General features: G+C 37.4%; 1 long non-coding RNA gene across 1 annotated transcript; it reads right to left on the minus strand.

Annotated features, from left to right (window-relative positions):
• Nucleotides 1-20620: 20620 nt before the first annotated feature.
• LOC131252187 (uncharacterized) lies at nucleotides 20621-21560 on the minus strand. The gene is made up of 3 exons (XR_009174269.1): nucleotides 21352-21560; nucleotides 21179-21262; nucleotides 20621-21048 (listed from the first exon to the last, which is right to left on the minus strand). It is a non-coding gene; the product is annotated as an uncharacterized LOC131252187 (long non-coding RNA).
• Nucleotides 21561-23891: the final 2331 nt, after the last annotated feature.

Genomic DNA, 23891 nt, shown 5'->3' on the forward strand with positions numbered 1-23891 from the left:
TTGATTTTGCTTAAATTGGATATCAAACTCAGAAATTTGTGCTCTATTTATAAGTGCAGAAATCGCATCTTCGACTAGTCCAGAGGTCGGTTGGATTGGTCAAAGGACCAACAAACTTTTAAAAATTTGGGCGCGATAAGATCAGACTGTTCTATGACTGGTCAAAGGACCTACTTGACCGGTCAAGTGGCCTCCACGACCGGTCGAGTCCTGTCCATGACTGGTCGTGTGGAACTCAAATTAGTTGCTGGACTTTGAGTCGAGCCAGCAGGACTAGTCGAGCACTGTTCACATGACCGATCAAGTAGTCTCCAGGACTGGTCGAGGCTTTAACAAAAAAATCCTGAAAAAAAGTAACAAACTTAGGACTAGTCAAGGATTTCTTGGACCGGTCGAGCCAGTGTTAGGACTACTCGAATTTAGGCTAAGACTAGTCGAAAAACAGACTATACACTTATAAAATGACCCAATTAAATTATGTATTCAAAATGACCTATCCTATGGTCAATCTAGGGTCATTCATACCTTGTAAGCAATATATGAACATTGAATCTTCTTTTGCTTTAGATGATAGTCGTTCTTTGAAGTTCATGAAGTTTGAGATCTTGACATATGAGAAGCTTGAACTTGAGACCGTTTGAAGCTTGAAATTGAAGTAATTGTCTTGTATTCCAACATGAGTTTTGAGTACCAAAGTGAAGACTATTGCCTTGCCTTTAGATGTAGCTTTGAAACCTTGAACTTTGAAGTTTGAAGGAGTGAACTATGTACTTGAACATGTATATCTCTTGATCTTGCATTTGAAGTTCTTGAGGTAAAGACCTTTAATCTTGTATATGAGATGCAATGTCTTGAATTTGTAGATGAGCTACACAAGACACAGATTCCAAGAGGTTTTGGCACTACAAAATTTGGCAATAATAGGAGCTAGAAAACATAATACTTACGATCTCCCCCTTTGTCAAATTTGTGACAAAACAAACTTCATTTAAAATAAGCATAATATGCACAATAAAGAATCATGCATCAATTATCAATATAAACCAGTTACAACCTGGTTAAAGAATCATGCACCAATTATTAACAGGTCAAAATAATTCACATCTACTCCCCCGACAATACTCTCCCTTACTTACTCCCCCATACAAAAAATAATAATGGATAGCTACTTATCCACAATTCATACATATCATAAGCTTGATAAAATTCTCCCCCTTTTTGTCACAACATGACAAAGGAAGGAACCAATAAATAAAAGTGAAAGTAAATAAATAAGGAATAATAAGAAGAGTAACGAGGAATAAATGAACAAGATATTCAAGATAGTAAATCCATAAACAAGCATTGTTCAAGCATGATCAACCATGTTCAACCCAGAAAACAAAAGAAATTCAAGTATCATAAAAGTTATTACAAACCACATAAGTAAATACTAATCAGAACCCGAAGAAGGAACAGGTATGATAGGATCAAGTTGATGAAGTCCCTTGTTAAGGCGCCTAAGATATTTGCGCATATATTTGAATTGCAAATCATGGGATACATTCATGTTTTCTACCTTCTCCTCAAGCAAGCGCAACCACGCATCAAAGTCAGATGGTTGATAATCGGGATCATCTGCTGAATTGGATTCGATCTCATTAAAAATATCATCCATATTGATGTCATCTGGAGGCAAATCACCTTCTTCTTCATTTGCTGCATCAGCTCCACTAGCACCCACATTGACTTGGCTTAGGGCCAACTTCATATTCATCTTATTAATATTGGAGTTGTTGAATGGTAGGTGATGAATGAGAGCTTCTCGTACAGGCATAGCCACTAAACTATAGGTGGCCAACACAATCATAAGATACGTGAAGGGAATGTCACTGTGTCCTGGATGGAGATGGAACTGAATGATGCAATGACAAATCAAGGAAGGAAGACATATAGATGTACCAGAGATGATGGAATGAAGAATATGAACCATGAATGTAGTGATTTTGATTTTGTTACCAGAACGAGGATAAACATTTGAAATAAATATCCTATGAAGGACTCTGTATCTAGGTAACAAATACTTTGAGGCAAGCGCATTTCTATTAGTATTCCATTCCGCATCTACATTGCATAAATCTCTAGTAAGCATACGTTTCTTAGTTTTAGATCGTTTTGCTATTAGAGTGCTAATACGAATACCTTCATCATTGACAGGTAAATCCATTAAGCTAGAGATAAGATGTCGATCCACATCAATTGGACCTTCTCTGGTTGAGATAGTGAATATCAAATTTTCAGTAGAAAAATCAGTAATACAAGCATACATTGCTTGCCCAATGGAGCGGTATGCCGGCCCACCCTAATGCAGTATGTTATCCCATCCTACAGATTGAATGAGAGGAAGGATATCAAACGGAGCTAAGTGATCAAAATTAACAGGTCGTTTAACTATAACATTGCGCAACCTAATATCCCGTACATAAGAGGGATCATCTTCAGGTGACCGGAGGTGGCGCACTGTTATAGGAGTTGATCGAGAAGTAGAAGGACCTACCATCCATTTGTACCAAAGATAACAAAGAACAAAGAGATTACAAAAGAGGTAGAGAGGGTTTTCACTAGATCAGATTTTTTATAAGAAATCCCCAAAAACTACTATGAATCAAGAAATAAACCACACCAATGATGAAAAGGGAGTGCAAAGAACTTGATTCTATAAGGAAAATGAAAAACATGCACTAACCTTGAAGAAATAGGATATGGGTTCGACCGGTCGACCTAAGAGCCGTTGGAGAAGACACCCAAAATGAGGAAAAAGTGATTTTTTTCCCAAATAAAGCACCAAACCCGCGCTACATGGCTAGTCGAGTATATGCTCGACCAGTTGTATCACGACTGGTCCAGTATGTACTCGACTGGTCGTGCATAGCCCAAAATATGCAATTTTCATAAAATTTAAAATTTTAAACATTTAAAATAACAAATATATACATTATGATACAAAAATGCATGAATAATCAATTCATATTGCACATACCAAGATCAAATTTTAATTTAGCAAAATGCTTTTGTCAAGCAGTTTTGTGAATATGTCAGTTAGTTGATTCTCGGTCAGAATATGTTCCAAAGAAATTGTCTTTTCTTCCACTAATTCACAAATGTAGTGATATCTAATGTCAATGTGCTTGATTCATGAATGATAGATTGGATTTTTAGATATATTAATTGCACTGAAATTATCATAGTATAAAGCCATAGTATCTTGTGCAATTCTATAATCACTTAGCATTCTTTTCATCCATACAAGCTGAGTACATGCATTACTTGCTGCAATGTATTCAGCCTCAGCAGTTGAGAGCGATACAGAACTTTATTTCTTACTTTGCCAAGAAACTAAACAGTTCCCTACATAAAAACAACCACCACTAGTTGATTTTCGATCATCAATGTTACCAGCCCAATCAGTATCCGTGTAACCAGCTAATTGCACACTAGTATCATATGGATACCACAGACCAAGATTTGCTGAACTAGCGAAACATCGCAAAATGCGCTTAACAGCAATTAGATGTGACTCTTTAGGGTCAGATTGATATCTAGCGTAAATTCCTACGCTAAATGTAATATCAGGTTGGCTTGCAGTTAAATAAAGCAAACTACCTATCTTACTGCGATACAATCTAGGATCCACATTCTTACCTGTAGAGTCTTTTGAGAGTTTTAAAGTAGTACTCATAGGAGTATAAAAAATTTTCCCATTCTCAAATTCAAACTTTTTAACTAAGTTCAATGCATATTTGGTTTGAGAGATAAAGAAACCATCAGGTTGCTGTTTTACTTGCAACCCTAGGAAATAATTTAATTCCCCAACCATGCTCATTTCAAATTTAGATTCATAATATCTACAAACTCAAAAGTCATGTTAGCACAGGTAGATCCATAAATAATATCATTGACATAAATTTGCACTATTAAAGTGTGATCATTATGTTTCTTTACAAATAATGTCTTATCAACACTTCCCATTATAAAGTTATAACTTAGTAAAAACTTAGTCAACTTTTCGTACCATGCCCTGGGAGCTTGTTTTAAACCGTGAAGGGCCCTTTTTAGGTGGTATACATGATCAGCATTCTTAGGATCTTCAAAACTCGTTGGTTGTTCAACATACACTTCTTCATGCAAATCGCCATTTAAGAAAGCATTCTTTACATCTATTTGGTATATTTTGAACTTTCTAAAGCATACAATGGAACTAAAAAGTCTGATTAATTCAAGACAAGCTACTAGGGCAAAGGTTTCATCATAATCGATGCCTTCAATTTGAGTGTACCCTTGTACAACCAGCCTAGCCTTGTTTCTAATAATATTACCAAATTTATCAGACTTATTTTTAAAAATCTATTTTATTCTGATAATATGTTTATCTTTCGATCTTAGAACTAAGTACCAAACATCATTTCTAATAAATTGATTGAGATCTTCCTACATTGCTACAATCCAGTTTTCGTTAGTAAGAGCTTCTTTTACGTTAGCCGGTTCTATCTGAGATGTCAAACACACGTAATTACACATATCTTCTAACTGCTTACGAGTGCACACACCAGTGAGAGGGTTTCTAAGAATCTGATTAGTTTGATGGTCTTTAACTGTCCTCAGTTCAGTGTTATTTTTATTTGATGAAGTATTTAGTTTATCAATTAAAAGAACTTCATCATTTTCTGAACTTGAGACAGGTGTATTTAAGTGATCTTCAATAACCACATCAATAGACTCTTGAATTACACTAGTCCTTTTGTTAAGAACCCGATACGCTCGACTATTCAAATAATACCCTAAAAATATCCCTTCATCATTTTTGGTGTCAAACTTACCCAAATTTTCCCAGTCATGTAAAATGTAGCACTTGCTACCAAAAACTCGAAAGTATTTGACAGTAGGCTTTTTATCAAACCATATTTCATAAGCCGTTTTACCATTTGATTTTCTAGTATAAATGCGATTAATTATATAACAAGCAGTATTTACAGCTTCGGCCCACGGATTTTTAGGGAGCTTCATACTATTCAACATTACATTTGCCATTTCTTGAAGCACTCTACTTTTTCTTTCTACTATACCATTTTGTTATGGTGTTTTGGGCGCAGAGAATTCATGTGATATTCCCTGATCACTGCAAAACTTCTCAAAACTATTATTCTCAAATTCTGATCCATGATCACTACGGATCTTACAGACTTGAGATCCTTTTTCCGTTTGGATACGTTTAAGTACCCTTTATACTTCATCAAGAGTTTTTTATTTATCCCTTAAGAAGACTACCCACGTATATCTGGTAAAGTCATCAACAATTACCAGTATGTACTTCTTGCCTCCTTGACTCTCCATTCTGGTTGGTCCAATAAGATCCATGTGGAGAAGTTTAAGCGGTTTAGATGTGGCAATGGAGTTCACCTTTTTGTGAGTACTCCTGGTTTGTTTGTCGATCTGGCATTCGCCCATATCCTATCTATTTTCTGCATTTTGGGTAAGCCTCTTACCAACTCTCTTTTCTCAATCTATACAAGTTGCGGTAGTGTACATGTCTAAGGCGTTTATGCCATAACTCAGTCTCATTGGTATGGACCATGTAGCATGATAGATTAGATGAGCTTGAATTACTCACAATGTAGCAGTTTTCAGACGTTTTGGGACCATTTAATATTACAGAACCATTTTTATTTAGAATTTCATATCCTTGGTTAGTAAATTTTACACTATGATTATTATCGCATATTTGAGAGATGCTTAATAAGTTATGTTTTAACCCTCTACATATAAAACATTCTTAAATAAAGGGAGGTTAAAGAGTTGAACTGTACCTTGGTCAACAATTCTACAGTTGCTATGTAATACCCGTATCCTAGCCTGTACTAATTCGTAGGCTTCCACAGTCCTCCCGGTCGAATTCCGGTGACCTGCAATCTGTTATCGACATTTGCACGCGATCCTGAATCGTGTCCCGTATTCCAAAGTCAGCTCGACCCAAGACTTGTACCTTTGGGACCGCGTCGTCACCGTGGTTTTGATGCCGCGTATTATGTGCTAAGGCGATACCCGGGCTAGGAGATGTGGGTCTGCGTTCAGTTCGAAGAAAATGCCATGCATTACAATTACCGAGAGAATCTCTACGGCACATCACATCAATCCATCATTTCACAAGTCAAGTACACCACCCATGCTCTATGCCACCTCAACCCTCACAAGTCAACTCTCTCTCTCTCCACCCATACCTCCCCTTTTCCATCTCTTACAACAACTACACCTCATCAATCCATCCCATCCTTTCTCTCTCTCTCTCTCTCTCTCTCTCTCTCTCATTTTTCTCCATTTTACAAGCAAGCAACCCAATGTCCATGAGAGCTTCCCATGAGAGAGCTAGTGTGGCCCACCTTCCTACCTCCCATCTCCATCATCCAAAGTCCATCTAAACTGTTGGAATCTTTTCCTTTCCTTGAAGCGCTAGATCGCATTGGCAGAAGAAGGAAGAAGAGATCTTGAGGTGGGTGAATTCTGTATGATTTTGATGATTAGAGGCCCCACTTGTTATGGGACCCACTAGATGTATGCATTATATAAGAGAAGGACCCGTAATGGCAGGGTCCCTCTGCTACTCCAATCTCTCTCTCTCTCTCTCTCTCTCTCTCTCTCCCTCTCTTTCATTTTTCCTTGGTGATGATGATGAGTGGCCCACCTATGACATATGTATTATATCCATACAGTCCGTTTTTAGGACATATGGACCCCACCGTGATGTGTATGTTCCATCTCCCCCATTCATTACTTGGAGTGGGGCCACCTTGATATGTGTGTGGGGTCCACACCATCCATGGGAAGCCACCAGTGATATGTATTAAATGCACATGGTGCATCCAGGGGCCCACATGATGTATGTATGAATCCAGTATCCAAACCGTCTGTCCAGTGCACCTGGACGCTGAAGCAGGACAAGATGTGTGTGTGTGTGTATATAATATATGCATGTGTGTATGGAGTGGGTGGGCCACACCACGTAGGACCCACCTTTTGTTATTTGTACGGGGATGGATTAGTGTATAACTTCTATTTTAGCTGTTGTACTAACGTCACCATCAGTCAGTGAATCTGATCAGGTATGTATTTCATTTACACCGTCCATATGGACGGGCGGTTGGTGGGACGCACCATGATGAATGTGTTTCCTTCAGCCGTTCATTTACATTGGACGTGGCCCACCCACACGTGTGGCACATGTGGGATGGGATCCACCTTGATGGATGTCCTAAATCCTAACCGTCCGTCCAGATTGGAAAGGCCCTGGGCGCTGGACGTTTAACAAAAAAAAAGAGAATATAATATAATAATATAATAATATAATATACATATTATATGTGTATATATATATACACAATACATTTATGGTATGGTGGGCCCCACGTGAGAACCCACCTTGCATATATGCATTTTAACCAGGTCGTCCGTCCACCTCTGGACGGTTGGACGCTGGATACATTTCATGTTATATTTATATAATATTATAATATAATATAATATATATTATAATGTTATATTATAGTGGGCCCTACGTGGGACCCACCTGATGTAAAAAAAAAGGACTGGCTAGTCCACCGCACACCAGCTATATAGGTGATGCGTGCAGCATGTGGGTTTGATCCACACCGTATATCTGTGCGGCCCACTTAAATGATGTATTGTATATCCTCACCGTCCAATCTCTATCCAATCTCTGGACGATCGGAAGAGGACCGGTTGGTGTACCTCACTCCATTTATATAGTTGTTGTATTAGTTGGGCCCGCCTAAACTGTCTAGGCACAACTTGATGTATGTGTTTTAGCCATGCCGTCCGGTTCATTGGACGTGCAACCCACAATGATGTATATGTTGTAATTCCATGCCGTCTAGCCCCGTGGATGTGAGATTACCTCGATGGAGCCCATCTTCCATGCATTTGGGGCCAGATATGTGGCCCATTGTGATATATATATGGCCCATTAGTGAGGCCCAATATAAAGTTTGTGTGGCCCATATGTGCGGCCTATTATGGTGTATTTGAAGCCCATGTAATGCGGCCCATTATGATATATTTGAGGTCCAGATATGGGGCCCTTTGTGATGTGTACGAGGCCCATTGATGCGGTCCACTTGATATATATGAGGCCCATTGGTGTGGCCCATTAATGCGGCCCACTTGTTGTATTCGTGGCCCATTGAGATGTATTTCCGGCCCATATGGCATGACCATTATGATGTTTTTGTAGCCCATTTAATGAGGCCCATTATGATGTGCATTAAGCCCATGGGTTGTGGCCCGTGTGATGTATCTGAGGCCCATGTACAGGGCCCACCTGTTGTGTATATGAGACCCATGAGTGAGGCCTATTGTGATGTATTCGAGGTCCATGTGATGCGGCCCATAGTGATGTGTATATAGCCCCTCTATGAGGCCCATTGCGATGTATATTAGGCCTCTGTATGGGGCCATGGGCTCACTTTATGTTTGGCTCTATGAGGGTCACTGTTTGGGAGCGATGTTGGTTGAATATCCACATTGATGGGCAATAATGGTTGGATGTCCACATTGTGACCTTCCCTTAGGCCTTATTAGACCCATTCTCACCTATTGCCGATTATCGATTTCGATTATCGGGGTCAAGGCCGATTCTGATTGTCGATTACCAATTTTGATTATCGAGGGTCGAGGCCGACTCCGATTGTCAATTACTAATTTCGATTATCGAGGGTCGAGGCCGATTCCAATTACCGATTTCGATTATCGGGGTCGAGGCTGATTCTGATTGCCGATTACCGATTTCGATTATTGGGGTCGAGGCCGATTCTGATTGCCGATTACTGATTTCGATTATCGGGGTCGAGGCCGATTCTGATTATCGATTACCAATTCCGATTATCGGGGTCGAGGCTGATTCTGAATGCCGATTACCAATTTTGATTATTAGGGTCGAGGCCAATTCTGATTGCCGATTACCGATTTCGATTATCGGGGTCGAGGCCGATTCTGATTGTCGATTACCGATTCCAATTATTGAGGCCGATTCTGATTATCGAGGCCGACTCCGATTGTCGAGGCTGATTGTCGAGGCCGGATATTAAGGCCGATTATCGAGGCCCATTGTGATGTATATTCGGCCAGTATTTGAGGCGATTCTGACGAGCATTCGGCATCACCTTAATGCATTTGAGGCCTATGTAATGTATGTGAGGCCTATGTAATAAGGCCCATTGTGGTGCATCTGAGGGTCAGGAGATGGAGCCCATTGTGATGTATGTTAGGCCCATGTGAAAGGCCCATCGTGATGTGTATTAAGCTCTTGAGTGAGGCCCATAGTGTTATATATTTGGCCCTTATGTGAGGCCATGGGTCCATTATATGTTAGGCTCTATATGGGCCAGTCCTTGGGGACAATGTTGGTTAAACATCCACATTGTCGAGGTCGATTGTCGATGACGGTTATTGATACCGATTATGAGTTTGTAATAGCATAGCATCATGATACATGCTCATACGCATCATCTGCATGTTTGTTATGAGATATGATTGACCATTGCATATGCCATAGTACAGATGGTTTATGAGACTCCCTGATAGGCGGAGATTGTCTCACATGAGCGCACGGTATGCGTAGGATTGATGCATGACTGGATTGTATGACTCATGCATCTTGCATTGTGTGTTGTGATTACTATATGCCCTAGCGATATCAGGGCCGTAGCCTCCACAGGCATATCGTGGATGGCTAGATGGGACATCAGAAATGTTTGGTTCGAGCATCTGGGTACTTCGGATGTCCGTGGGTGAAAGTCCCCAAACCTCCGAGGGTAGGAGACGCCCTAATGTCCAGACCGAGTGGATATATGAGCGCCCGAGTGCCGAATACTAGGAGGCTGCATCTCCCACTATATCATAGTCGGTTGGGAGAGGGTATGGCCTTACCTGCCCGAGCGTAGGGGGCATAGCTAGGCTGAGTTTGACCAGCTAGTGAATGGATCCGCTATCGACATGCCGGGTAGATATTGGCTGACTACTGGTCAGGCGGATAGTAAGGTCTCTTCCACTTGCATGGTCGCGCGTCAGTGGGCGATGATTCGCATGTAGAGTGTACTAGACCCCAGTGATGATCTCGGGGTTGTACAGTACTGATTTGTAGAGCAAGAGTTGCATACTCATTCACTCATTCACTATCCAATCGGGCTGGTGGTACGCAACTATTTGTTACGTGTACCTTTGCAATGGCCAGGATTTTGGTTGGGACGCATAACTAACCTAAGATCAGGAGTTTACCACATTGAGTCTGACTATCCAAATTTAGGTATGGGACTGGTTTGGATAGAAGTCCTTGTGGTGGAGCCCGTAGCTTGCGATACTATGTACTATCATCCCGACTTCACACTCCAGCATGGTCATTCTATTCGCACCGCATATAACATTACATCTGCGACATATGATATTTTGGGTTACCTTGTTTCTACATTTATATGATCTAGATATGGCTGACGTATTCGTGAACTCATCAAGAATTGTATATTGCATTGCATCTTCGGCATCTGATATTTAGCTCTTTATGACTCCCCATTTGCGTAGCTGATCTGTATTGCGTACTCTGATATTATTTGATTCATAAACTTGTCAGTATCTCTGCTTACTCTAATATCGTATGATTCATGATCTTACCAGTATTTATGATATTGTAAGATTATGGCATTATATTGAATACTTGACACTTACCTTGTGCACACACTTACACCGCCCTCTAAGCTTTCTATAAGCTTATGCACGATAGATGTGTGCAGGTGATGTTAGGTTGCAGTAGCGTGAAGCTTGGAGCATGTAGCCACTCGACCAGTCGAGAAGGTCCTTATGATTGTACTCAAATGATTATATTAGTGGATATGTGGTGATGATGTTGTTCTTATGATTTGGGTATACTTGTAGTTATGCTTCTTATGAGATAAATTCATGTTGAAAATCTTCCTCGTACGATCCCAGGATCGGAAATCTGTCGTATGAACGCTGGAAATCTGTCGTATTACGGAGGCTGTTGACACCGGATTTAGTGATCGAGATTCCTGTGGATCCGATTTTAAGGTTTGGAGCGTGACATGCTACCATCACCAAATGTGATGAACCATCAGTCATGTCTTTAAGATTGGTGAACAGACCTTTGTCACCTGTCATGTGTTTGGAGCAACCACTGTCTAGGTACCACTTTTAATGGCTTGTAGCTTTGAAAGCAATTTGGGCAACCAAGCAAGTAACCTTAAGAACCCATTTCATTACAGTCTTGGGTTTAGGAGTATAGTTGGTCTTCTTATATTTATAGTTGTTATAAGACCAACCCATTGAGTTAGATTTTAAGAGCTCCTTAAGCAAATCAACAATTTTCTCTGTTAAAGGATTATGATTCTGATTTTTATAAAAGATATGATTGCTTTTAGGTTTTAAGGTTTGAAAAGTCTTAGCCTTTTTAGAATAGTTTTGATTCAAACTTTTCCCTTTTGAGTTTGAAGGCTCCCCTTTCACAAATTTAGGTGGAGTATTCTTATGTTTGGGAAGAATGCTTTTATCGTAGCCCAATATAGATCAATCGCCACATTTTCTGGATTCAGATAAAAGTTTTTCTAACTTAGGATCACCTTGGGCATACCTTCATGTGTCTTTTAAACTCAAAAGTGAAGAGACTTCAAGTTTTAGCTTTTCATTTTTAGATTTTAAGTTTTGAACTTGGGAGTTTTTGAAATCTAAATTGTACTTCATTTTTTCAAAACAATCTGAATTGTGAGATTTTTCTAAAACAAGTTTATCAAAATTTCCTTTAAGTTTTGAAAATTTTTTTTTATGAAGTTTTAGTCTTACAACAATTTTACAACTTTCCTTGTATAAGGCATTATAAGCATCTTGAAAATCTTCTTCATTTTCATATCACTATTCAGATTTTCTTCACTAGTTGAATCATCATTATCTGAAAAAAGTAAACTTGGCTAGAGTCATAAGGGCTTTGACTTCATTACTCGACTCTGCTGCAGAATCTTCTGACTCAGAAGAGGCTTCAGAATAAGAAGATTCATCCAAAAGTAGCCAACATTCCTTTCCTTTTAGGTTTGTCCTTTTTAGGACATTTGTTCGCGAAATGCCCACATTCATGGCAGTTGTAACATTGATTGTCTTTTAAAGATTTCCAGGTTTTAGATTTAGATCTTTTCTTTTCATTAAGTTTTTGAAAATCAACCCTCTTTTTACTTCTAAAAATCTTATAAAACTTTTTAGCTAAAAGGGTCATATTATCTTCAGAATTTTCTAAATCAGAATTACTACTATTTTCTTGAGAAATACTTTTAGAAGAATTAAGAGTGATGGATTTACCTTTAGGAGCTTTAAAGTTTAACTCATGGGTTTATAATGAGCCAACTAATTCTTTTACCCTCATATTATCTATATCACGAAGTTCCTGGATCGCAGTCACCTTTGAATTGAACCTTTCAGGTAGTGAGCGTAATATCTTTGCACATACTTTACTTTCTGGGATTCTATCACCAAGACCTCACATAGAGTTGACAATGTCATTTAATCTTGTATAGAAATCCTTGAAAGTTTCACTTTCTTCCATACGTATTTCCTCAAATTTGGTTGTGAGAATTTGGACTTTAAATTTCTTGACAATTGTTGTTCTCTCGTGTGTTATTTTCAAAACATCTTAGGCTTGCTTTGCAGTATCACAGGATATAATTCTTTTGAATTCATCTGGTGATAGTGCACAAGTAATTGCATTTAGAGCCTTTACATTGGCACTACTCTCACTTTTCTGAAGAGTGGTCTAAGAGAAATAAGGTGTGACTTTCATAGTTTTGGATCCGTCGGTACCAGTTACTTCGGTGGTAGGAGGGGTCCAATTAGTCACTGTGGCTTACCTACGCTCTCATCCATGGATTTTAAGAAAAATCTCATCTTAGCTTTCCAATAGGCATAATTGGACCCATCAAATGGTGGAGGCCTAGTGACTGAAAGGCTATCAAAATTTGACATCTTACAAAGCTCAGATCGATTAGCTCAAGAAATTAATAGAAAAGAAATAACAATTAAAACGAGCTATTAGGCTTTGATACCACTTGAAAAGGTCGAGCTAAGAGTCCTAGTGGAAGGGGGGGGGGGGGGTGAATAGGACTATGCCAAATTAAAAATTAAATATGAAATTTAAACAAATATACATAAAGATAGCACTTAAACAATCACTACGCCAAAACAATGAAAAAAGGACGGTTGAAAATCGTCTCAAATGACCAAAAAGGACAGTCATGGACCGTCGCATAGACTGTCATATTTTGAGGCGTCGTATTACTTAAAGGACGGTCACGAACCGTCCTTCTTATTGACATTTAAAGGACTGTCATGAACCGTCTATTATGACCCTTAAAACGACGGTCATGGACCGTCCTTAAAAAAGACTATCATGAACCGTCTCTTATGACCCTCAAAAGGACTGTTATGAACCGTCTCTTATGACCCTTAAAAGGACGGTCATGGACCATCCTTCAAAAGGACTGCTATGAACCGTCTTATGAGCCTTAAAAGGATGGTCATGGACCGTCCTAAAAAAGGACTGCTATGAACTGCCTCTTATGACCCTTAAAAGGACGGTCTTCGACCATCTCATATTTGAATATTTAGAAAAATATGGACGCCCTAGAGCCGTCAAAAATTTTCAAATATGAGACGGTCGATATACACTTGTTACAATATATTTCATCGTATTCTTCCTGATATACACCTATTATATAATATATTTCATCATATTCACATTCACATCCATCTAAAGCCAAACTACGTAAATCCATCCAAACATAAACTACGTTCATCCAAACATAAACTACATCCATCCAAAGACAAACAATCTTATCCACATTACATTCATCCACGAATAAATACATATAAGTTTAACATCATAAATAAAAAAAGAAAAAAAATCAGCAACAATTTTCTTTTTGTGTCTTTCATCTAATAAAAAAATATTCAACCAACAAAACATTATAATTCAGAATCATGAAGAATTGCAGAAACTTCATTCACTTTTTTTTTCTTCCAAAAAAGTGGGCACACTTTTTTAAAATAAAACTGATCATTAAAATAAAACTAATGCAAGCAAATAATGCAAAAAAGTGTTTCAATTCAAGTTAATAGAAATAAGAACAAAAATTAAAGCCTTGTAAAAAGGGGCATGTGTTAAAAGGGATACATTCTTGTTTGTTGCCATGTGATTGGGCTATATTATTATAGCAATCGGGTTCGGGTTCGGGATCGGGTTTAGGTTTGGGATTTCAAGTTTAGGTTTAGGTTTAGGTTAGGGAGTTGAGATTAGGATTAGGTGTAGGTCTAGGTTTAGGGATTTGAGAATACATTTAGGTTATAGGTTTAGGTTTAGGTTTTAGGTTTAGGTTAAGGTTAGGTTATAGGTAATAAGTTTAGGTTATATAGGTTATAGGTTAAGGTTTAGGTTATAGGTTTTGGTTTAGGTTTAGGTTTAGATTTAGGTTTAGGTTATAGGTTTAGGTTAAGGTTTAGGTTTAGGTTATAGGTTATAGTATATAGGCTATAGCTTTAGGAATTGAGAATAAGTTAAGGTTTAGGTTTAGGAAATCGGGTTCGGGTTCGGGATCGGGTTTAGGTTTGGGTTTTCAAGTTTAGGTTTAGGTTTAGGTTAGGGAGTTGAGATTAGGATTAGGTGTAAGTTTAGGTTTAGTGATTTGAGAATACATTTGGGTTTTAGGTTTAGGTTTAGGTTATAGGTTAAGGTTTAGGTTTTAGGTTTAGGTTAAGGTTAAGTTATAGGTTATAAGTTTAGGTCATAGGTTTTGGTTTAGGTTAAGGTTGTAGGTTTAGGTTTAGGTTAAGGTTTAGGTTTAGGTTATAAGCTATAGGTTTAGGGAATTGAGAATAGGTTAAGGTTAAGGTTTAGGAAATCAGGTTTGGGCTCGGGATCGGGTTTAGGTTTAGGATTTCAAGTTTAGGTTTAGGTTTAGGTTAGGGAGTTGAGATTAGGATTAGGTGTAGGTTTAGGTTTAGGGATTTGAGAATACATTTAGGTATTAAGTTTAGGCTTAAGTTTAGCTTTAGGTTATAAGCTATAGGTTTAGGGAATTGAGAATAGGTTAAGGTTTAGGTGTAGGAAATCGGGTTCGGGTTCGAGATCGGGTTTAGGTTTGGGTTTTCAAGTTTAGGTTTAGTTTTAGGTTAGGGAGTTGAGATTAGGATTAGGTGTAGGTTTAGGTTTAGGGATTTGAGAATACATTTAGGTTTTAGGTTTAGGTTTAGGTTTTAGGTTATAGGTTAAGGTTTAGGTTTTAGGTTTAGGTTAAGGTTAGGTTATAGGTTATAAGTTTAGGTTATAGGTTATAGGTTAAGGTTTAAGGTCATAGGTTTTGGTTTAGGTTTAGGTTATAGGTTTAGTTAAGGTTTAGGTTTAGGTTTAGGTTAAGGTTTAGGTTTAGGTTATAAGCTATAGGTTTAGGGAATTGAGAATAGGTTGAGGTTTAGGTTTAGGAAATCGGGTTCAGGTTCGGGATCGGGTTTAGGTTTGGGTTTTCAAGTTTAGGTTTAGGTTTAGGTTAGGGAGTTGAGATTAGGATTAGGTGTAGGTTTAGGTTTAGGGATTTGAGAATACATTTAGGTTATAGGTTTAGGTTTTAGGTTATAGGTTAAGGTTTAGGTTTTAGGTTTAGGTTAAGGTTAGGTTAGAGGTTATAAGTTTAGGTTATAGGTTAAGGTTTTAGGTCATAGGTTTTGGTTTAGGTTAAGGTTTAGGTTTAGGTTATAAGCTCTAGGTTTAGGGAATTGAGAATAGGTTAAGGTTATAAGTTTAGGTTTAGGAAATCGGGTTCGGGGTCGGGATCGGGTTTAGGTTTGGGTTTTCAAATTTAGGTTTAGGTTTAGGTTAGGGAGTTGAGATTAGGATTAGGTGTAGGTTTAGGTTTAGGGATTTGAGAATACATTTAGGTTTTAGGTTTAGGTTTAGGTTTTAGGTTATAGGTTAAGGTTTAGGTTTTAGGTTTAGGTTAAGGTTAGGTTATAGGTTATAAGTTTAGGTTATAGGTTATAGGTTAGGTCATAGGTTTTGGTTTAGGTTAAGGTTATAGGTTTAGGTTTAGGTTTAGGTTATAAGCTATAGGTTTAGGGAATTGAGAATAGGTTAAGGTTTAGGTTTAGGAAATCGGGTTCGGGTTTGGGATCGGGTTTAGGTTTGGGTTTTCAGGTTTAAGTTTAGGTTTAGGTTTAGGTTAGGGAGTTGAGATTAGGATTAGGTGTAGGTTTGGGTTTAGGGATTTGAGAACACATTTAGGTTTTAGGTTTAGGTTCAGGTTATAGGTTATAGGTTTAGGTTTAAGTTAAGGTTTGGGTTTAGGTTATAAGCTATAGGTTTAGGGAATTGAGAATAGGTTAAGGTTTAGGTTTAGGAAATCGGGTTCGGGTTCTAGATTGGGTTTAGGTTTAGGTTTAGGTTAGGGAGTTGAGATTAGGATTAAGTGTAGGTTTAGGTTTAGGGATTTGAGAATACATTTAGGTTTTAGGTTTAGGTTTAGGTTATAGGTTATAGGTTAAGGTTTAGGTTTTAGGTTATAAGTTTAGGTTTTAGGTTATAGGTTAAGGTTTTAGGTCATAGGTTTTGGTTTAGGTTTAGGTTTAGGTTATAAGCTATAGGTTTAGGGAATTGAGAATAGGTTAAGGTTTAGGTTTAGGAAATCGGGTTCGGGTTCGGGATCAGGTTTAGGTTTGGGTTTTCAAGTTTAGGTTTAGGTTTATGTTAGGGAGTTGAGATTAGGATTAGGTGTAGGTTTAGGTTTAGGGATTTAAGAATACATTTAGGTTTTAGGTTTAGGTTTTAGGTTATAGGTTAAGGTTTTGGTTTTAGGTTTTGGTTAAGGTTAGGTTATAGGTTATAAGTTTAGGTTCTAGGTTAAGGTTTTAGATCATAGGTTTTGGTTTAGGTTAAGGTTATGGGTTCAGGTTAAGGTTTAGGTTCAGGATATAAGCTATAGGTTTAGGGAATTGAGAATAGGTAAAGGTTATAAGTTTAGGTTTAGGAAATTGGGTTCGGGTTCCGGATCAGGTTTAGGTTTGGGTTTTCAAGTTTAAGTTTAGGTTTAGGTTAGGGAGTTGAGATTAGGATTAGGTGTAGGTTTAGGTTTAGGGATTTGAGAATACATTTAGGTTTTAGGTTTAGGTTTAGGTTTTAGGTTATAGGTTAAGGTTTAGGTTTTAGGTTTAGGTTAAGGATAGGTTATAGGTTATAAGTTATAGGTTTAGGGATTTGAGAATACATTTAGGTTTAGGTTTAGGTTTAGGTTATAGGTTATAGGTTTAGGTTTAGGTTTTAGGTTATAGGTTTAGGTTTAGGTTTAGGGATTTGAGAATAGGTTTAGGTTTTGGTTTAGGTTTAGGTGTAGGTGATTAGCTAGGTTTAGGGAATTGAGAATAGGTTAAGGTTTAGGTTTAGGAAATCGGGTTCGGGTTCGGGATCAGGTTTAGGTTTGGGTTTTCAAGTTTAGGTTTAGGTTTAGGCCAGGGAGTTGAGATTAGGATTAGGTGTAGGTTTAGGTTTAGGGATTTGAGAATACATTTAGGTTTTAGGTTTAGGTTTTAGGTTATAGGTTAAGGTTCGGTTATAGGTTATAAGGTTAGGTTATAGGTTATCGGTTAAGGTTATAGGTCATAGGTTTTGGTTTAGGTTAAGGTTATAGGTTTAGGTTAAGGTTTAGGTTCAGGATATAAGCTATAGGTTTAGGGAATTGAGAATAGGTAAAGGTTATAAGTTTAGGTTTATGATATTTGGTTCGGGTTCTGGATCGGGTTTAGGTTTGGGTTTTCAAGTTTAAGTTTAGGTTTAGGTTAGGGAGTTGAGATTAGGATTAGGTGTAGGTTTAGGTTTAGGGATTTGAGAATACATTTAGGTTTTAGGTTTAGGTTTAGGTTTTAGGTTATAGGTTAAGGTTTAGGTTTTAGGTTTAGGTTAAGGTTAGGTTATAGGTTATAAGTTTAAGTTATAGGTTATAGGTTAGGTCATAGGTTTTGGTTTAGGTTAAGGTTATAGGTTTAGGTTTAGGTTAAGGTTAAGGTTTAGGCTTATGTCTAGGTTATAAGTGTAGGTTATAGGTTTAGGTGTAAGTTAGGTTATAGGTTAAGGTTTAGGGAATTGAGAATAAGTTAAGGTTTAGGTTTAGGAAATCGGGTTCGGGTTCGGGATCGAGTTTAGGTTTGGGTTTTCAAGTTTAAGTTTAGGTTTAGGTTAGGGAGTTGAGATTAGGATTAGGTGTAGGTTTAGGTTTAGGGATTTGAGAATACATTTAGGTTTTAGGTTTAGGTTTTAGGTTATAGGTTAAGGTTTTGGTTTTAGGTTTTGGTTAAGGTTAGGTTATAGGTTATAAGTTTAGGTTCTAGGTTAAGGTTTTAGATCATAGGTTTTGGTTTAGGTTAAGGTTATGGGTTCAGGTTAAGGTTTAGGTTCAGGATATAAGCTATAGGTTTAGGGAATTGAGAATAGGTAAAGGTTATAAGTTTAGGTTTAGGAAATTGGGTTCGGGTTCCGGATCAGGTTTAGGTTTGGGTTTTCAAGTTTAAGTTTAGGTTCAGGTTAGGGAGTTGAGATTAGGATTAGGTGTAGGTTTAGGTTTAGGGATTTGAGAATACATTTAGGTTATAGGTTTAGGTTTAGGTTTTAGGTTATAGGTTAAGGTTTAGGTTTTAGGTTTAGGTTAAGGTTAGGTTATAGGTTATAAGTTTATGTTACAGGTTATAATTTAGGTCGTAGGTTTAGGTTTAGGTTAAGGTTATAGGTTTAGGTTTAGGTTTAGGTTAAGGTTTAGGCTTATGTTTAGGTTATACGTGTAGGTTATAGGTCTAGGTTTAGGTTAGGTTATAGGTTAATGTTTAGGGAATTGAGAATAGGTTAAGGTTTAGGTTTACAAAATCGGGTTCGGGTTCGGGATCGAGTTTAGATTTGGGTTTTCAAGTTTAAGTTTAGGTTTAGGTTAGGGCGTTGAGATTAGGATTAGTTGTAGATTTAGGTTTAGGGATTTGAGAATACATTTAGGGTTTATGTTTAAGTTTAGGTTTTAGGTTATAGGTTAAGGTTTAGGTTATAGGTTTAGGTTAGGGTTAGGTTATAGGTTATAAGTTTAGGTTATAGGTTATAGGTTAGGTCATAGGTTTTGGTTTAGGTTAAGGTTATAGGTTTAGGTTTAGGTTTAGGTTAAGGTTTAGGTTTATGTTTAGGTTATAAGTGTAGGTTATAGGTTTAGGTTTAGGTTAGGTTATAGGTTAAGGTTTAGGGAATTGAGAATAGGTTAAGGTCTAGGTTTAGGAAATCGGGATCGGGTTTACGATTGGGTTTTCAAGTTTAGGTTTAGGTTTAGGTTAGGGAGTTGAGATTAGGATTAGGTGTAGGTTTAGGGATTTGAGAATACATTTAGGTTTTAGGTTTAGGTTTAGGTTTTAGGTTATAGGTTAAGGTTTAGGTTATAGGTTTAGATTATAGGTTATAAGTTTAGGTTATAGGTTATAGGTTAGGTCATAGGTTTTGGTTTAGGTTTAGGTTTAGGTTTAGGTTAAGGTTAAGGTTTAGGTTATAAGTATAGTTTTTGGGATTTGAGAATAGGTTTAGGATAAGGTTATAAGTTTAGGTTATGGTTGTAAGTATAAGTTATAGGTTTAGGTTAAGGTTTAGGTTTAGGTTATAAGTATAGCTTTTGGGATTTGAGAATAGGTTTAGGTTAAGGTTATAAGTTTAGGTTAAGGTTATAAGCATAGGTTGAGGTTATAGGTTAAGGTTTAGGTTTAGGTTAAGGTTATAAGTTTTGGGATTTGAGAATAAGTTTAGGTTAAGGTTATAAGTATAGGTTTAGGTTATAGGTTAAGGTTTAGGTTCTGGTTATAAGTATAGGTTTTGGTATTTGAGAATAGGTTTAAGTTAAGGTTATAAGTATAGGTTAAGGTTATAAGTATAGGTTTAGGTTATAGGTTAAGGTTTAGGTTTAGGTTATAAGTATAGGTTTTGAGATTTGAAAATAGGTTTAGGTTAAGGTTATAAGTTTAGGTTAAGGTTGTAAGTATAGGTTATAGGTTTAGGTTAAGGTTTAGGTTTAGGTTATAAGTATAGCTTTTGGGATTTGAGAATAGGTTTAGGTTTAAGGTTATAAGTTTAGGCTAAGGTTATAAGTATAGGTTTAGGTTATAGGTTAAGGTTAAGGTTAAGGTTTAGGTTATAAGTATAGCTTTTGGGATTTGAGAATAGGTTTAGGTTTCGGCTATAAGTATATGTTTTGGGATTTGAGAATAGGTTTAGGTTATAGGTTTAGGGTGTGGTTTAGGTTAAAGGTGTGGTCCTTGCAAATACAAATATAAATACGGCCTGCTCCAATTGGCTAGGCATCCAATGTTGTTCATAGAAAATGGACAGCTTCATCATGGTCATAATAGCGCTTCCCATCTTCTAGGGACCCCCGCTCATCCGGATAGCTCTAACTCACATTTGGGTCTGCTCCATTGATTTCGAGCAAATACATAAACACGGCTTGTCCAAATGGTCAGACCCCTCCAATGCTGTCCATAGGAAATGAACAGCTTCATCATGGTCATAACGGCGGTTCTCACCTTCCAGGGACTCCCGCTCATCCGGATAGCTCCGACACACATCCGGGTCTGCTCCATTAATTTCGAGCAAACACATAAACACAGCCTGTCCAAATGGCCAGGCCCCTCCAATGTTGTCCATATAAAATGTACAGCTTCATCATGGTCATAACAGCGGTTCCCACCTTTCAGGGACCCCCGCTCAACATCCGGATAGCTCCGACGCACATCTAAGTCTACTCATTTAAATAAAATGGATTATCAAGATCATTTAAATAAAATCAGGTCCAATCAACAATTTGACCTGGAGGATTCTGTTAGTATTGTTGACGGCACCTCGAACCTTGTTTAAATCTAGGTTACAATCTATGGCCATTGATGCTATTTGTCTTTCTGTGAAGTTGGCGACGATTTCTGCATCAAACTCGGCTAAAGCAGCTCTAAAGATAAGGAACATTTCTTTCCATGAATTCATTATCTCTCTCTCTTTTAATTTTTTAACTTTCCATTAAATAATAACTACCTGAAATCATGGCATTTTCTCAAGATAGAAGTCCAATCCATCCCAACTTGTGCACTTGTTAGGACAAGTAATTTAAACAACATCCTACAACGCATTTAAATGCCTAATCAGTCTCACTCCAATCTTATATTAAATGCCTAATGTATAGTCTCTTGAATTGTTGCAAACCATACCTGAATTAAGTGTAATGAATCTACATCTCTTCTGCTATTGAGTGTAATGAATCTACTCGAAGAACCCCATCCAGGAGCTCTGGTCGGTCAATAGAAATCAAGCTTGTGCTCTATTTTCTTTCCAACTGTTGTCATCTGAAGACTTCTCAATAGGGGAAGAACTCCAAACATGAGATCTTGTTGGTTGATTCAACTCATCTTGTCCTCTGTCTTCATTTCAACCACCAATATCTAAAGATCTCTCCGTATGGGGCTGCATTATAGGTGCATCAAATTTCTATTTTTTTCTTTTTTCCCTTTCCCTTTCAAGCAGTAGTTTTGGTTGAAAGAAAAACTTAAAGCTGCAAATTCAATTTCACACATTTATAGATCAGAGTTATCATGCAAAACGTTGGCAATGGAAAATTTCAAACTGCCCAACTAAACAAAAGCAAAATAATTATTATTAAATGCTAAGCTATACACAGGCGATTAAAATCTAATGAAAAGACATCTAGTAGATTTAACCAGATCATTAAAATTGTGGGTCTCATGACTCATTATGAGTGGAGCATCTCAAAAATCACACTGATCAAGCAATCCTTACTATCTTATTGATGGCTATCAAGTAGGTGGTCAAAGGTAAATAGTGAGTAGTCCAAATTTGATGGTGTTAGAAATGGGAAAAAAACCCATCATACACAAAACCTAGAAAGGGAGTTGAATCTGCAAACAAACGCCAAAATCCAACAAAGGGAACAGAAATCTACAAGGCCCTAGATGCCAGCATTAGATCAACAACAGTGCATGAAGGATTGATGCATCTCAGACAAGAAGATTATCAACCGTGGTTCAAGAATTCAAGTACCTGATTTAAATGCCAAAGGAAACTATATGAGGACAGGAATACATGTCTTACACATGGTTACGAAGGTCTGACCAAATTAAGATTGGGGCAAATCCAGATCTTTCTTAAATTGAATCATGCCTTACATCATATCATATATACCAAAGCTATAAAAAGGGGTTTGTATAATATCTAATCCTCCATTAATCTCCTGGTATTCAGCTATTTTTGCACTCCAACCTATGAATCTAGGGTATTTAGATGGTTCATACCAGATAGTGTCTAAAACTTCAACTTTTTATGTAAAATTTATACCCATGATGCATGGTGTATGTGAGCATCATAGGTGTTGAACCCATCCTAAATATAGATTGATCAAGGAACTGTATCACTCATACCTGTGCTTCCTGAATCCTTATAAAATTCCCACTAGCCTTTGCCTCTGCTAATTTTCCCTTCCAGACCTTATTAAGACCTTTGTATTCATACCGTCTGTCTTGGAAACTGAAATTACAAAGCACAGTAAATACCATTTAGTTTGGAAGAAGTTGCAATTACATTCCTTTTAAATCCAACTTAAAAGTAACATGATTGCATTTTACAGCCCAATCTTTTTTAAGTGTGAATGCTCAAGAAGTCACAATCTGCTTATTTCCTCCTCATTAGAATAATGTTGCACAATTCATTTCAAGAGTGCATCCAAACACACACAAATGTTAACAAAAGCAGAAGCAAGCACCGAAAGACCCAAAGAAGCATCATACTTTTCAAAGCCATAAAGTTGATAACATTGCATTTGCTACAATAAAATGATTTTTTTAAAGGTAACAAAAGCACACTAAAAAGGAAAATACTATATAAAGAGAAAGTGAGAACCATTCCAACTATTTACATGAAAAAAAAACAATTAATTCCCTCTCAAAAGCTCAAGGCTCTATGCTTATGGCTTTCAACACGACCCAACCTCTTGCTCAAAGTTATAAAACACTCATGATTTCTTCTTCCCAAATAGCCTAGAGCCCTGCCAACAAGTATAAATAACATGGGATTTGCAACTCCTTTTTGAGATTCACCTCATGCCAAGACAATAAGAAAAGATCAATAGAAGCCGAATATTTTTAAATAAATCAATTAATAGAATCTGTACTCAAGAAACTGATTATAAGAAATAAAAATAAAAAGTAAAATCCTAGATCAATAAAAATTGAATTTTTATGAGTTATATAATCTTCAATATGAAGATCCTGTAGAACCGAAAGAAATATAATGGAAACAATGTTCCACATTGCTGAAACTAAATTCCAAAAAGGTTCTTCTAAAAATATCTCTACGTTGGTGAATTTATGGGGCCTACTCCAACCTTCTTCTTCTAGACGAATGACAAAGTCTCCCATCCACATCTAAAGAAACGGGCACATCAATCCTTCCTCCTCTCAATAAGTGAGAATATGAAGTGTCGCTAGCTACGGAAGAAGCATATGCAACTCCAGATTCACTACTTATAGCAGAAGCATAGGCAGTTCCAAGTTCTCCCTGTATCACATCTATCATGCTCAAAGCAGAGGCCTGATCTTCTAGGGACCTAGCGGCTTGTGGACCCAAATCATGTGAAGTCCTGGGATTCTGAGGATTTACTGATGCAGATGAGGCAATACGGCCTCAGTTATCCACCCTCTCCATCGTATTAGAAATTCTAGCAATTAAAGTAAAAGCA

Source organism: Magnolia sinica, chromosome 1 (assembly GCF_029962835.1).
Source record: "Magnolia sinica isolate HGM2019 chromosome 1, MsV1, whole genome shotgun sequence".
Classification (NCBI taxonomy): Eukaryota; Viridiplantae; Streptophyta; class Magnoliopsida; order Magnoliales; family Magnoliaceae; genus Magnolia; species Magnolia sinica.